Here is a 14920-nt window from a genome sequence, read left to right as displayed (position 1 = left end):
CAGGAACAGCCACAGGAATATAGCAGCAGCAGGAACAGCGACAGAAATCAAACAGCTGCAGAAACAGCCACAGATATGCAGCAGCAGCAGGAACTGTCACAGGAATACAGCAGCAGCAGCTGAAACAGCGACTGGAATACAGCAGCAGCAGGAACAGTGACAGGAATAGCCAAAGATATGCAGCACCAGCAGCAGGAACAGACACAGGAATGCAGCAGCAGCAGCAGGAACAGCCACAGGAATACAGCAGTAGCAGCAGGTACAGCCACAGGAATATAACTGCACCAAGAAAAGCCAAAGGAATACAACAGCAGCAGGAGCAGGCACAGGAATACAGCAGCAGCAGGAAAAGCCACAGGAATACAGCAGCAGGAATAGGCACAGGAAATCCCACAACAACAAGAACAGCCACAGGAATACATCAGCAGCAGGAACAGCCGTAGGATTACAACAGCAGCAGGAACAGCCAAGGGAATACAGCAGCAGCGTGAACATCAACAGGAATATAGCAGCAGCAGGAACAGCGACAGAAATCAAACAGCTGCAGAAACAGCCACAGATAGGCAGCAGCAGCAGGAGCAGTCACAGGAATACCGCAGCAGCAGCAGAAATAGCGACTGGAATACAGCAGCAGCAGGAACAGCCACAGGAATACAGTAGCAGCAGGAGCAGCCACAGGAATAATGCAGCAGCAGGAACAGCCACAGATATCCAGCAGCAGGAACAGCCACAGGAATACAGCAGCAGCAGGAACAGCCACAGGAATACAGCAGCAGCAGGAACAGCCACAGGAATACAGCAGCAGCAGGAACAGCCACAGGAATACTGCAGCAGCAGGAACAGCCACAGATATCCAGCAGCAGGAACAGCCACAGGAATACAGCAGCAGCAGGAACAGCCACAGATCAGCAGCAGCAGCAGGAACAGGCACAGGAATACAGCAGCAGCAGCAGGAATAGCCACAGATAAGCAGCAGCAGGAACAGCCACAGGAATGCAGTAGTAGTAGGAATAGCCACAGATATGCAGCAGCAGCAGTCGGAACTGCCACAGGAATAGAGCAGCAGGAACAATTACCAGAATACAGCAGTACCAGGACCAGCCACAAATATGCAGCAGCAGCAGGAACAGCTACAGGAATACAGCAGAAGCAGCAGGAATAGTCACTGGTATACAGCAGCAGCAGGAACAGCCACAGATATGCAGCAGCAGCAGGAACAGCCACAGGAACACAACAGCAGCAGGGACAGCCACAGAAATACAGCAGCAGCAGGAACAGCCACAGGAATACAGCAGCAGCAGGAATAGCCACAGGAATACAGCAGCAGCAGGAACAGCCACAGAAATACAGCAGCAGCAGGAACAGCCACAGGAATACAGCAGCAGCAGGAACAACAACAGTAATACAGCAGCAGGAACAGTGACAAGAATATAGCAGTAGCAGGAAGAACATAGGAAATCCCACAACATTGGTGACAGCCACAGGAATCCCAGAGCAGCACAAACAGCCTCAGGAATACAGCAGCAGCAGGAACAGTGACAGGAATACTGCATCAGCAGGAACAGCCAAAGATATGCAGCACCAGTAGCAGGAACAGACACAGGAATGCAGCAGAAGCAGCAGGAACAGCAACAGGAATACAGAAGCAGCAGGAACAGCCACAGGAATTTAACAGTAGCCAGAACAGCCACATATATGCAGCAGCAGCAAGAACAGCCACAGGAATACAGCAGAAGCAGCAGGAACAGTCACAGGTATACAGCAGTAGCAGGAATAGCCACAGATATACAGCAGCAGCAGTCAGAACAGCCACAGGAATATAGCAGCAGGAACAGTCACAGGAATACAGCAGTAGCAGGAACAGCCAAAGATATGCAGCACCAGTAGCAGGAACAGACACAGGAATGCAGCAGCAGCAGCAGGAACAGCAACAGGAATACAGAAGCAGCAGGAACAGTGACAGGAATACAGCAGCAGCAGGAACAGCCACAGGAATACAGCAGCAGGAGGAACTGCCTCAGGAATACAGAAGCAGCAGGAACAGCCACAGGAATTTAACAGTAGCCAGAACAGCCACATATATGCAGCAGCAGCAAGAACAGCTACAGGAATACTGCAGCAGCAAGAACAGCCACAGGAATACAGCAGCAGCAGGAACAGCCACAGGAATATAGCAGCAGCAGGAACAGCGACAGAAATCAAACAGCTGCAGAAACAGCCACAGATATGCAGCAGCAGCAGGAACTGTCACAGGAATACAGCAGCAGCAGCTGAAACAGCGACTGGAATACAGCAGCAGCAGGAACAGCCACAGGAATACAGTAGCAGCAGGAGCAGCCACAGGAATACAGCAGCAGCAGGAAAAGCCACAGGAATACAGCAGCAGGAATAGGCACAGGAAATCCCACAACAACAAGAACAGCCACAGGAATACAGCAGCAGCAGGTACAGCCACAGATCAACAGCAGCAGCAGGAACCGCCACAGGAATACAGCAGCAGCAGGAACAGCCACAGGAATACTGCAGCAGCAGGAACAGCCACAGATATCCAGCAGCAGGAACAGCCACAGGAATACAGCAGCAGCAGGAACAGCCACAGATCAGCAGCAGCAGCAGGAACAGCCACAGGAATACAGCAGCAGCAGGAATAGCCACAGATAAGCAGCAGCAGGAACAGCCACAGGAATGCAGTAGCAGTAGGAATAGCCACAGATATGCAGCAGCAGCAGTCGGAACAGCCACAGGAATAGAGCAGCAGGAACAAATACCAGAATACAGCAGTACCAGGACCAGCCACAAATATGCAGCAGCGGCAGGAACAGCTACAGGAATACAGCAGAAGCAGCAGGAATAGTCACAGGTATACAGCAGCAGCAGAAACAGCCACAGATATGCAGCAGCAGCAGGAACAGCCACAGGAACACAACAGCAGCAGGGACAGCCACAGAAATACAGCAGCAGCAGGAACAGCCACAGGAATACAGCAGCAGCAGGAATAGCCACAGGAATACAGCAGCAGCAGGAACAGCCACAGAAATACAGCAGCAGCAGGAACAGCCACAGGAATACAGCAGCAGCAGGAACAACAGCAGTAATACAGCAGCAGGAACAGTGACAAGAATATAGCAGGAGCAGGAAGAACATAGGAAATCCCACAACATTGGTGACAGCCACAGGAATCCCAGAGCAGCACAAACAGCCTCAGGAATACAGCAGCAGCAGGAACAGTGACAGGAATACTGCATCAGCAGGAACAGCCAAAGATATGCAGCACCAGTAGCAGGAACAGACACAGGAATGCAGCAGCAGCAGCAGGAACAGCAACAGGAATACAGAAGCAGCAGGAACAGCCACAGGAATTTAACAGTAGCCAGAACAGCCACATATATGCAGCAGCAGCAAGAAAAGCCACAGGAATACAGCAGAAGCAGCAGGAACAGTCACAGGTATACAGCAGTAGCAGGAATAGCCACAGATATACAGCAGCAGCAGTCAGAACAGCCACAGGAATATAGCAGCAGGAACAGTCACAGGAATACAGCAGTAGCAGGAACAGCCAAAGATATGCAGCACCAGTAGCAGGAACAGACACAGGAATGCAGCAGCAGCAGCAGGAACAGCAACAGGAATACAGAAGCAGCAGGAACAGTGACAGGAATACAGCAGCAGCAGGAACAGCCACAGGAATACAGCAGCAGGAGGAACTGCCTCAGGAATACAGAAGCAGCAGGAACAGCCACAGGAATTTAACAGTAGCCAGAACAGCCACATATATGCAGCAGCAGCAAGAACAGCTACAGGAATACTGCAGCAGCAAGAACAGCCACAGGAATACAGCAGCAGCAGGAACAGCCACAGGAATATAGCAGCAGCAGGAACAGCGACAGAAATCAAACAGCTGCAGAAACAGCCACAGATATGCAGCAGCAGCAGGAACTGTCACAGGAATACAGCAGCAGCAGCTGAAACAGCGACTGGAATACAGCAGCAGCAGGAACAGCCACAGGAATACAGTAGCAGCAGGAGCAGCCACAGGAATACAGCAGCAGCAGGAAAAGCCACAGGAATACAGCAGCAGGAATAGGCACAGGAAATCCCACAACAACAAGAACAGCCACAGGAATACATCAGCAGCAGGAACAGCCGTAGGATTACAACAGCAGCAGGAACAGCCAAGGGAATACAGCAGCAGCGTGAACATCAACAGGAATATAGCAGCAGCAGGAACAGCGACAGAAATCACACAGCTGCAGAAACAGCCACAGATAGGCAGCAGCAGCAGGAGCAGTCACAGGAATACCGCAGCAGCAGCAGAAACAGCGACTGGAATACAGCAGCAGCAGGAACAGCCACAGGAATACAGTAGCAGCAGGAGCAGCCACAGGAATAATGCAGCAGCAGGAACAGCCACAGATATCCAGCAGCAGGAACAGCCACAGGAATACAGCAGCAGCAGGAACAGCCACAGATCAGCAGCAGCAGCAGGAACAGCCACAGGAATACAGCAGCAGCAGGAACAGCCACAGGAATACTGCAGCAGCAGGAACAGCCACAGATATCCAGCAGCAGGAACAGCCACAGGAATACAGCAGCAGCAGGAACAGCCACAGATCAGCAGCAGCAGCAGGAACAGCCACAGGAATACAGCAGCAGCAGGAATAGCCACAGATAAGCAGCAGCAGGAACAGCCACAGGAATGCAGTAGCAGTAGGAATAGCCACAGATATGCAGCAGCAGCAGTCGGAACAGCCACAGGAATAGAGCAGCAGGAACAATTACCAGAATACAGCAGTACCAGGACCAGCCACAAATATGCAGCAGCAGCAGGAACAGCTACAGGAATACAGCAGAAGCAGCAGGAATAGTCACTGGTATACAGCAGCAGCAGGAACAGCCACAGATATGCAGCAGCAGCAGGAACAGCCACAGGAACACAACAGCAGCAGGGACAGCCACAGAAATACAGCAGCAGCAGGAACAGCCACAGGAATACAGCAGCAGCAGGAATAGCCACAGGAATACAGCAGCAGCAGGAACAGCCACAGAAATACAGCAGCAGCAGGAACAGCCACAAGAATACAGCAGCAGCAGGAACAACAACAGTAATACAGCAGCAGGAACAGTGACAAGAATATAGCAGGAGCAGGAAGAACATAGGAAATCCCACAACATTGGTGGCAGCCACAGGAATCCCAGAGCAGCACAAACAGCCTCAGGAATACAGCAGCAGCAGGAACAGTGACAGGAATACTGCATCAGCAGGAACAGCCAAAGATATGCAGCACCAGTAGCAGGAACAGACACAGGAATGCAGCAGCAGCAGCAGGAACAGCAACAGGAATACAGAAGCAGCAGGAACAGCCACAGGAATTTAACAGTAGCCAGAACAGCCACATATATGCAGCAGCAGCAAGAACAGCCACAGGAATACAGCAGAAGCAGCAGGAACAGTCACAGGTATACAGCAGTAGCAGGAATAGCCACAGATATACAGCAGAAGCAGCAGGAACAGTCACAGGAATACAGCAGTAGCAGGAACAGCCAAAGGTATGCAGCACCAGTAGCAGGAACAGACACAGGAATGCAGCAGCAGCAGCAGGAACAGCAACAGGAATACAGAAGCAGCAGGAACAGTGACAGGAATACAGCAGCAGCAGGAACAGCCACAGGAATACAGCAGCAGGAGGAACTGCCTCAGGAATACAGAAGCAGCAGGAACAGCCACAGGAATTTAACAGTAGCCAGAACAGCCACATATATGCAGCAGCAGCAAGAACAGCTACAGGAATACTGCAGCAGCTAGAACAGCCACAGGAATACAGCAGCAGCAGGAACAGCCACAGGAATATAGCAGCAGCAGGAACAGCTACAGGAATACAGCAGAAGCAGCAGGAATAGTCACAGGTATACAGCAGCAGCAGGAACAGCCACAGATATGCAGCAGCAGCAGGAACAGCCACAGGAACACAACAGCAGCAGGGACAGCCACAGAAATACAGCAGCAGCAGGAACAGCCACAGGAATACAGCAGCAGCAGGAATAGCCACAGGAATACAGCAGCAGCAGGAACAGCCACAGAAATACAGCAGCAGCAGGAACAGCCACAGGAATACAGCAGCAGCAGGAACAACAACAGTAATACAGCAGCAGGAACAGTGACAAAAATATAGCAGGAGCAGGAAGAACATTGGAAATCCCACAATATTGGTGACAGCCACAGGAATCCCAGAGCAGCACAAACAGCCTCAGGAATACAGCAGCAGCAGGAACAGTGACAGGAATACTGCATCAGCAGGAACAGCCAAAGATATGCAGCACCAGTAGCAGGAACAGACACAGGAATGCAGCAGCAGCAGCAGGAACAGCAACAGGAATACAGAAGCAGCAGGAACAGCCACAGGAATTTAACAGTAGCCAGAACAGCCACATATATGCAGCAGCAGCAAGAAAAGCCACAGGAATACAGCAGAAGCAGCAGGAACAGTCACAGGTATACAGCAGTAGCAGGAATAGCCACAGATATACAGCAGCAGCAGTCAGAACAGCCACAGGAATATAGCAGCAGGAACAGCCACAGGAATACAGCAGCAGGAGGAACTGCCTCAGGAATACAGAAGCAGCAGGAACAGCCACAGGAATTTAACAGTAGCCAGAACAGCCACATATATGCAGCAGCAGCAAGAACAGCTACAGGAATACTGCAGCAGCAAGAACAGCCACAGGAATACAGCAGCAGCAGGAACAGCCACAGGAATATAGCAGCAGCAGGAACAGCGACAGAAATCAAACAGCTGCAGAAACAGCCACAGATATGCAGCAGCAGCAGGAACTGTCACAGGAATACAGCAGCAGCAGCTGAAACAGCGACTGGAATACAGCAGCAGCAGGAACAGCCACAGGAATACAGTAGCAGCAGGAGCAGCCACAGGAATACAAGAGCAGCAGGAAAAGCCACAGGAATACAGCAGCAGGAATAGGCACAGGAAATCCCACAACAACAAGAACAGCCACAGGAATACATCAGCAGCAGGAACAGCCGTAGGATTACAACAGCAGCAGGAACAGCCAAGGGAATACAGCAGCAGCGTGAACATCAACAGGAATGTAGCAGCAGCAGGAACAGCGACAGAAATCACACAGCTGCAGAAACAGCCACAGATAGGCAGCAGCAGCAGGAGCAGTCACAGGAATACCGAAGCAGCAGCAGAAACAGCGACTGGAATACAGCAGCAGCAGGAACAGCCACAGGAATACAGCAGCAGCAGGAAAAGCCACAGGAATACAGCAGCAGGAACAGCCACAGATATCCAGCAGCAGGAACAGCCACAGGAATACAGCAGCAGCAGGAACAGCCACAGATCAGCAGCAGCAGCAGGAACAGCCACAGGAATACAGCAGCAGCAGGAACAGCCACAGGAATACTGCAGCAGCAGGAACAGCCACAGATATCCAGCAGCAGGAACAGCCACAGGAATACAGCAGCAGCAGGAACAGCCACAGATCAGCAGCAGCAGCAGGAACAGCCACAGGAATACAGCAGCAGCAGCAGGAATAGCCACAGATAAGCAGCAGCAGGAACAGCCACAGGAATGCAGTAGTAGTAGGAATAGCCACAGATATGCAGCAGCAGCAGTCGGAACAGCCACAGGAATAGAGCAGCAGGAACAATTACCAGAATACAGCAGTACCAGGACCAGCCACAAATATGCAGCAGCGGCAGGAACAGCTACAGGAATACAGCAGAAGCAGCAGGAATAGTCACTGGTATACAGCAGCAGCAGGAACAGCCACAGATATGCAGCAGCAGCAGGAACAGCCACAGGAACACAACAGCAGCAGGGACAGCCACAGAAATACAGCAGCAGCAGGAACAGCCACAGGAATACAGCAGCAGCAGGAATAGCCACAGGAATACAGCAGCAGCAGGAACAGCCACAGAAATACAGCAGCAGCAGGAACAGCCACAGGAATACAGCAGCAGCAGGAACAACAACAGTAATACAGCAGCAGGAACAGTGACAAGAATATAGCAGTAGCAGGAAGAACATAGGAAATCCCACAACATTGGTGACAGCCACAGGAATCCCAGAGCAGCACAAACAGCCTCAGGAATACAGCAGCAGCAGGAACAGTGACAGGAATACTGCATCAGCAGGAACAGCCAAAGATATGCAGCACCAGTAGCAGGAACAGACACAGGAATGCAGCAGAAGCAGCAGGAACAGCAACAGGAATACAGAAGCAGCAGGAACAGCCACAGGAATTTAACAGTAGCCAGAACAGCCACATATATGCAGCAGCAGCAAGAACAGCCACAGGAATACAGCAGAAGCAGCAGGAACAGTCACAGGTATACAGCAGTAGCAGGAATAGCCACAGATATACAGCAGCAGCAGTCAGAACAGCCACAGGAATATAGCAGCAGGAACAGTCACAGGAATACAGCAGTAGCAGGAACAGCCAAAGGTATGCAGCACCAGTAGCAGGAACAGACACAGGAATGCAGCAGCAGCAGCAGGAACAGCAACAGGAATACAGAAGCAGCAGGAACAGTGACAGGAATACAGCAGCAGCAGGAACAGCCACAGGAATACAGCAGCAGGAGGAACTGCCTCAGGAATACAGAAGCAGCAGGAACAGCCACAGGAATTTAACAGTAGCCAGAACAGCCACATATATGCAGCAGCAGCAAGAACAGCTACAGGAATACTGCAGCAGCAAGAACAGCCACAGGAATACAGCAGCAGCAGGAACAGCCACAGGAATATAGCAGCAGCAGGAACAGCGACAGAAATCAAACAGCTGCAGAAACAGCCACAGATATGCAGCAGCAGCAGGAACTGTCACAGGAATACAGCAGCAGCAGCTGAAACAGCGACTGGAATACAGCAGCAGCAGGAACAGCCACAGGAATACAGTAGCAGCAGGAGCAGCCACAGGAATACAGCAGCAGCAGGAAAAGCCACAGGAATACAGCAGCAGGAATAGGCACAGGAAATCCCACAACAACAAGAACAGCCACAGGAATACAGCAGCAGCAGGTACAGCCACAGATCAACAGCAGCAGCAGGAACCGCCACAGGAATACAGCAGCAGCAGGAACAGCCACAGGAATACTGCAGCAGCAGGAACAGCCACAGATATCCAGCAGCAGGAACAGCCACAGGAATACAGCAGCAGCAGGAACAGCCACAGATCAGCAGCAGCAGCAGGAACAGCCACAGGAATACAGCAGCAGCAGGAATAGCCAGAGATAAGCAGCAGCAGGAACAGCCACAGGAATGCAGTAGCAGTAGGAATAGCCACAGATATGCAGCAGCAGCAGTCGGAACAGCCACAGGAATAGAGCAGCAGGAACAAATACCAGAATACAGCAGTACCAGGACCAGCCACAAATATGCAGCAGCGGCAGGAACAGCTACAGGAATACAGCAGAAGCAGCAGGAATAGTCACAGGTATACAGCAGCAGCAGAAACAGCCACAGATATGCAGCAGCAGCAGGAACAGCCACAGGAACACAACAGCAGCAGGGACAGCCACAGAAATACAGCAGCAGCAGGAACAGCCACAGGAATACAGCAGCAGCAGGAATAGCCACAGGAATACAGCAGCAGCAGGAACAGCCACAGAAATACAGCAGCAGCAGGAACAGCCACAGGAATACAGCAGCAGCAGGAACAACAGCAGTAATACAGCAGCAGGAACAGTGACAAGAATATAGCAGGAGCAGGAAGAACATAGGAAATCCCACAACATTGGTGACAGCCACAGGAATCCCAGAGCAGCACAAACAGCCTCAGGAATACAGCAGCAGCAGGAACAGTGACAGGAATACTGCATCAGCAGGAACAGCCAAAGATATGCAGCACCAGTAGCAGGAACAGACACAGGAATGCAGCAGCAGCAGCAGGAACAGCAACAGGAATACAGAAGCAGCAGGAACAGCCACAGGAATTTAACAGTAGCCAGAACAGCCACATATATGCAGCAGCAGCAAGAAAAGCCACAGGAATACAGCAGAAGCAGCAGGAACAGTCACAGGTATACAGCAGTAGCAGGAATAGCCACAGATATACAGCAGCAGCAGTCAGAACAGCCACAGGAATATAGCAGCAGGAACAGTCACAGGAATACAGCAGTAGCAGGAACAGCCAAAGATATGCAGCACCAGTAGCAGGAACAGACACAGGAATGCAGCAGCAGCAGCAGGAACAGCAACAGGAATACAGAAGCAGCAGGAACAGTGACAGGAATACAGCAGCAGCAGGAACAGCCACAGGAATACAGCAGCAGGAGGAACTGCCTCAGGAATACAGAAGCAGCAGGAACAGCCACAGGAATTTAACAGTAGCCAGAACAGCCACATATATGCAGCAGCAGCAAGAACAGCTACAGGAATACTGCAGCAGCAAGAACAGCCACAGGAATACAGCAGCAGCAGGAACAGCCACAGGAATATAGCAGCAGCAGGAACAGCGACAGAAATCAAACAGCTGCAGAAACAGCCACAGATATGCAGCAGCAGCAGGAACTGTCACAGGAATACAGCAGCAGCAGCTGAAACAGCGACTGGAATACAGCAGCAGCAGGAACAGCCACAGGAATACAGTAGCAGCAGGAGCAGCCACAGGAATACAGCAGCAGCAGGAAAAGCCACAGGAATACAGCAGCAGGAATAGGCACAGGAAATCCCACAACAACAAGAACAGCCACAGGAATACATCAGCAGCAGGAACAGCCGTAGGATTACAACAGCAGCAGGAACAGCCAAGGGAATACAGCAGCAGCGTGAACATCAACAGGAATGTAGCAGCAGCAGGAACAGCGACAGAAATCACACAGCTGCAGAAACAGCCACAGATAGGCAGCAGCAGCAGGAGCAGTCACAGGAATACCGCAGCAGCAGCAGAAACAGCGACTGGAATACAGCAGCAGCAGGAACAGCCACAGGAATACAGTAGCAGCAGGAGCAGCCACAGGAATAATGCAGCAGCAGGAACAGCCACAGATATCCAGCAGCAGGAACAGCCACAGGAATACAGCAGCAGCAGGAACAGCCACAGATCAGCAGCAGCAGCAGGAACAGCCACAGGAATACAGCAGCAGCAGGAACAGCCACAGGAATACTGCAGCAGCAGGAACAGCCACAGATATCCAGCAGCAGGAACAGCCACAGGAATACAGCAGCAGCAGGAACAGCCACAGATCAGCAGCAGCAGCAGGAACAGCCACAGGAATACAGCAGCAGCAGGAATAGCCACAGATAAGCAGCAGCAGGAACAGCCACAGGAATGCAGTAGCAGTAGGAATAGCCACAGATATGCAGCAGCAGCAGTCGGAACAGCCACAGGAATAGAGCAGCAGGAACAATTACCAGAATACAGCAGTACCAGGACCAGCCACAAATATGCAGCAGCAGCAGGAACAGCTACAGGAATACAGCAGAAGCAGCAGGAATAGTCACTGGTATAAAGCAGCAGCAGGAACAGCCACAGATATGCAGCAGCAGCAGGAACAGCCACAGGAACACAACAGCAGCAGGGACAGCCACAGAAATACAGCAGCAGCAGGAACAGCCACAGGAATACAGCAGCAGCAGGAATAGCCACAGGAATACAGCAGCAGCAGGAACAGCCACAGAAATACAGCAGCAGCAGGAACAGCCACAAGAATACAGCAGCAGCAGGAACAACAACAGTAATACAGCAGCAGGAACAGTGACAAGAATATAGCAGGAGCAGGAAGAACATAGGAAATCCCACAACATTGGTGACAGCCACAGGAATCCCAGAGCAGCACAAACAGCCTCAGGAATACAGCAGCAGCAGGAACAGTGACAGGAATACTGCATCAGCAGGAACAGCCAAAGATATGCAGCACCAGTAGCAGGAACAGACACAGGAATGCAGCAGCAGCAGCAGGAACAGCAACAGGAATACAGAAGCAGCAGGAACAGCCACAGGAATTTAACAGTAGCCAGAACAGCCACATATATGCAGCAGCAGCAAGAACAGCCACAGGAATACAGCAGAAGCAGCAGGAACAGTCACAGGTATACAGCAGTAGCAGGAATAGCCACAGATATACAGCAGAAGCAGCAGGAACAGTCACAGGAATACAGCAGTAGCAGGAACAGCCAAAGGTATGCAGCACCAGTAGCAGGAACAGACACAGGAATGCAGCAGCAGCAGCAGGAACAGCAACAGGAATACAGAAGCAGCAGGAACAGTGACAGGAATACAGCAGCAGCAGGAACAGCCACAGGAATACAGCAGCAGGAGGAACTGCCTCAGGAATACAGAAGCAGCAGGAACAGCCACAGGAATTTAACAGTAGCCAGAACAGCCACATATATGCAGCAGCAGCAAGAACAGCTACAGGAATACTGCAGCAGCTAGAACAGCCACAGGAATACAGCAGCAGCAGGAACAGCCACAGGAATATAGCAGCAGCAGGAACAGCTACAGGAATACAGCAGAAGCAGCAGGAATAGTCACAGGTATACAGCAGCAGCAGGAACAGCCACAGATATGCAGCAGCAGCAGGAACAGCCACAGGAACACAACAGCAGCAGGGACAGCCACAGAAATACAGCAGCAGCAGGAACAGCCACAGGAATACAGCAGCAGCAGGAATAGCCACAGGAATACAGCAGCAGCAGGAACAGCCACAGAAATACAGCAGCAGCAGGAACAGCCACAGGAATACAGCAGCAGCAGGAACAACAACAGTAATACAGCAGCAGGAACAGTGACAAAAATATAGCAGGAGCAGGAAGAACATTGGAAATCCCACAATATTGGTGACAGCCACAGGAATCCCAGAGCAGCACAAACAGCCTCAGGAATACAGCAGCAGCAGGAACAGTGACAGGAATACTGCATCAGCAGGAACAGCCAAAGATATGCAGCACCAGTAGCAGGAACAGACACAGGAATGCAGCAGCAGCAGCAGGAACAGCAACAGGAATACAGAAGCAGCAGGAACAGCCACAGGAATTTAACAGTAGCCAGAACAGCCACATATATGCAGCAGCAGCAAGAAAAGCCACAGGAATACAGCAGAAGCAGCAGGAACAGTCACAGGTATACAGCAGTAGCAGGAATAGCCACAGATATACAGCAGCAGCAGTCAGAACAGCCACAGGAATATAGCAGCAGGAACAGTCACAGGAATACAGCAGTAGCAGGAACAGCCAAAGATATGCAGCACCAGTAGCAGGAACAGACACAGGAATGCAGCAGCAGCAGCAGGAACAGCAACAGGAATACAGAAGCAGCAGGAACAGTGACAGGAATACAGCAGCAGCAGGAACAGCCACAGGAATACAGCAGCAGGAGGAACTGCCTCAGGAATACAGAAGCAGCAGGAACAGCCACAGGAATTTAACAGTAGCCAGAACAGCCACATATATGCAGCAGCAGCAAGAACAGCTACAGGAATACTGCAGCAGCAAGAACAGCCACAGGAATACAGCAGCAGCAGGAACAGCCACAGGAATATAGCAGCAGCAGGAACAGCGACAGAAATCAAACAGCTGCAGAAACAGCCACAGATATGCAGCAGCAGCAGGAACTGTCACAGGAATACAGCAGCAGCAGCTGAAACAGCGACTGGAATACAGCAGCAGCAGGAACAGCCACAGGAATACAGTAGCAGCAGGAGCAGCCACAGGAATACAAGAGCAGCAGGAAAAGCCACAGGAATACAGCAGCAGGAATAGGCACAGGAAATCCCACAACAACAAGAACAGCCACAGGAATACATCAGCAGCAGGAACAGCCGTAGGATTACAACAGCAGCAGGAACAGCCAAGGGAATACAGCAGCAGCGTGAACATCAACAGGAATGTAGCAGCAGCAGGAACAGCGACAGAAATCACACAGCTGCAGAAACAGCCACAGATAGGCAGCAGCAGCAGGAGCAGTCACAGGAATACCGAAGCAGCAGCAGAAACAGCGACTGGAATACAGCAGCAGCAGGAACAGCCACAGGAATACAGTAGCAGCAGGAGCAGCCACAGGAATAATGCAGCAGCAGGAACAGCCACAGATATCCAGCAGCAGGAACAGCCACAGGAATACAGCAGCAGCAGGAACAGCCACAGATCAGCAGCAGCAGCAGGAACAGCCACAGGAATACAGCAGCAGCAGGAACAGCCACAGGAATACTGCAGCAGCAGGAACAGCCACAGATATCCAGCAGCAGGAACAGCCACAGGAATACAGCAGCAGCAGGAACAGCCACAGATCAGCAGCAGCAGCAGGAACAGCCACAGGAATACAGCAGCAGCAGGAATAGCCACAGATAAGCAGCAGCAGGAACAGCCACAGCAATGCAGTAGCAGTAGGAATAGCCACAGATATGCAGCAGCAGCAGTCGGAACAGCCACAGGAATAGAGCAGCAGGAACAATTACCAGAATACAGCAGTACCAGGACCAGCCACAAATATGCAGCAGCAGCAGGAACAGCTACAGGAATACAGCAGAAGCAGCAGGAATAGTCACAGGTATACAGCAGCAACAGGAACAGCCACAGATTTGCAGCAGCAGCAGGAACAGCCACAGGAACACAACAGCAGCAGGGACAGCCACAGAAATACAGCAGCAGCATGAACAGCCACAGGAATACAGCAGCAGCAGGAATAGCCACAGGAATACAGCAGCAGCAGGAACAGCCACAGAAATACAGCAGCAGCAGGAACAGCCACAGGAATACAGCAGCAGCAGGAACAACAACAGTAATACAGCAGCAGGAACAGTGACAAGAATAAAGCAGGAGCAGGAAGAACGTAGGAAATCCCACAACATTGGTGACAGCCACAGGAATCCCAGAGCAGCACAAACAGCCTCAGGAATACAGCAGCAGCAGGAACAGTGACAGGAATACTGCATCAGCAGGAACAGCCAAAGATATGC

Source organism: Carcharodon carcharias, chromosome 12 (assembly GCF_017639515.1).
Source record: "Carcharodon carcharias isolate sCarCar2 chromosome 12, sCarCar2.pri, whole genome shotgun sequence".
Classification (NCBI taxonomy): Eukaryota; Metazoa; Chordata; class Chondrichthyes; order Lamniformes; family Lamnidae; genus Carcharodon; species Carcharodon carcharias.
This window is presented reverse-complemented; position numbering follows the sequence as displayed.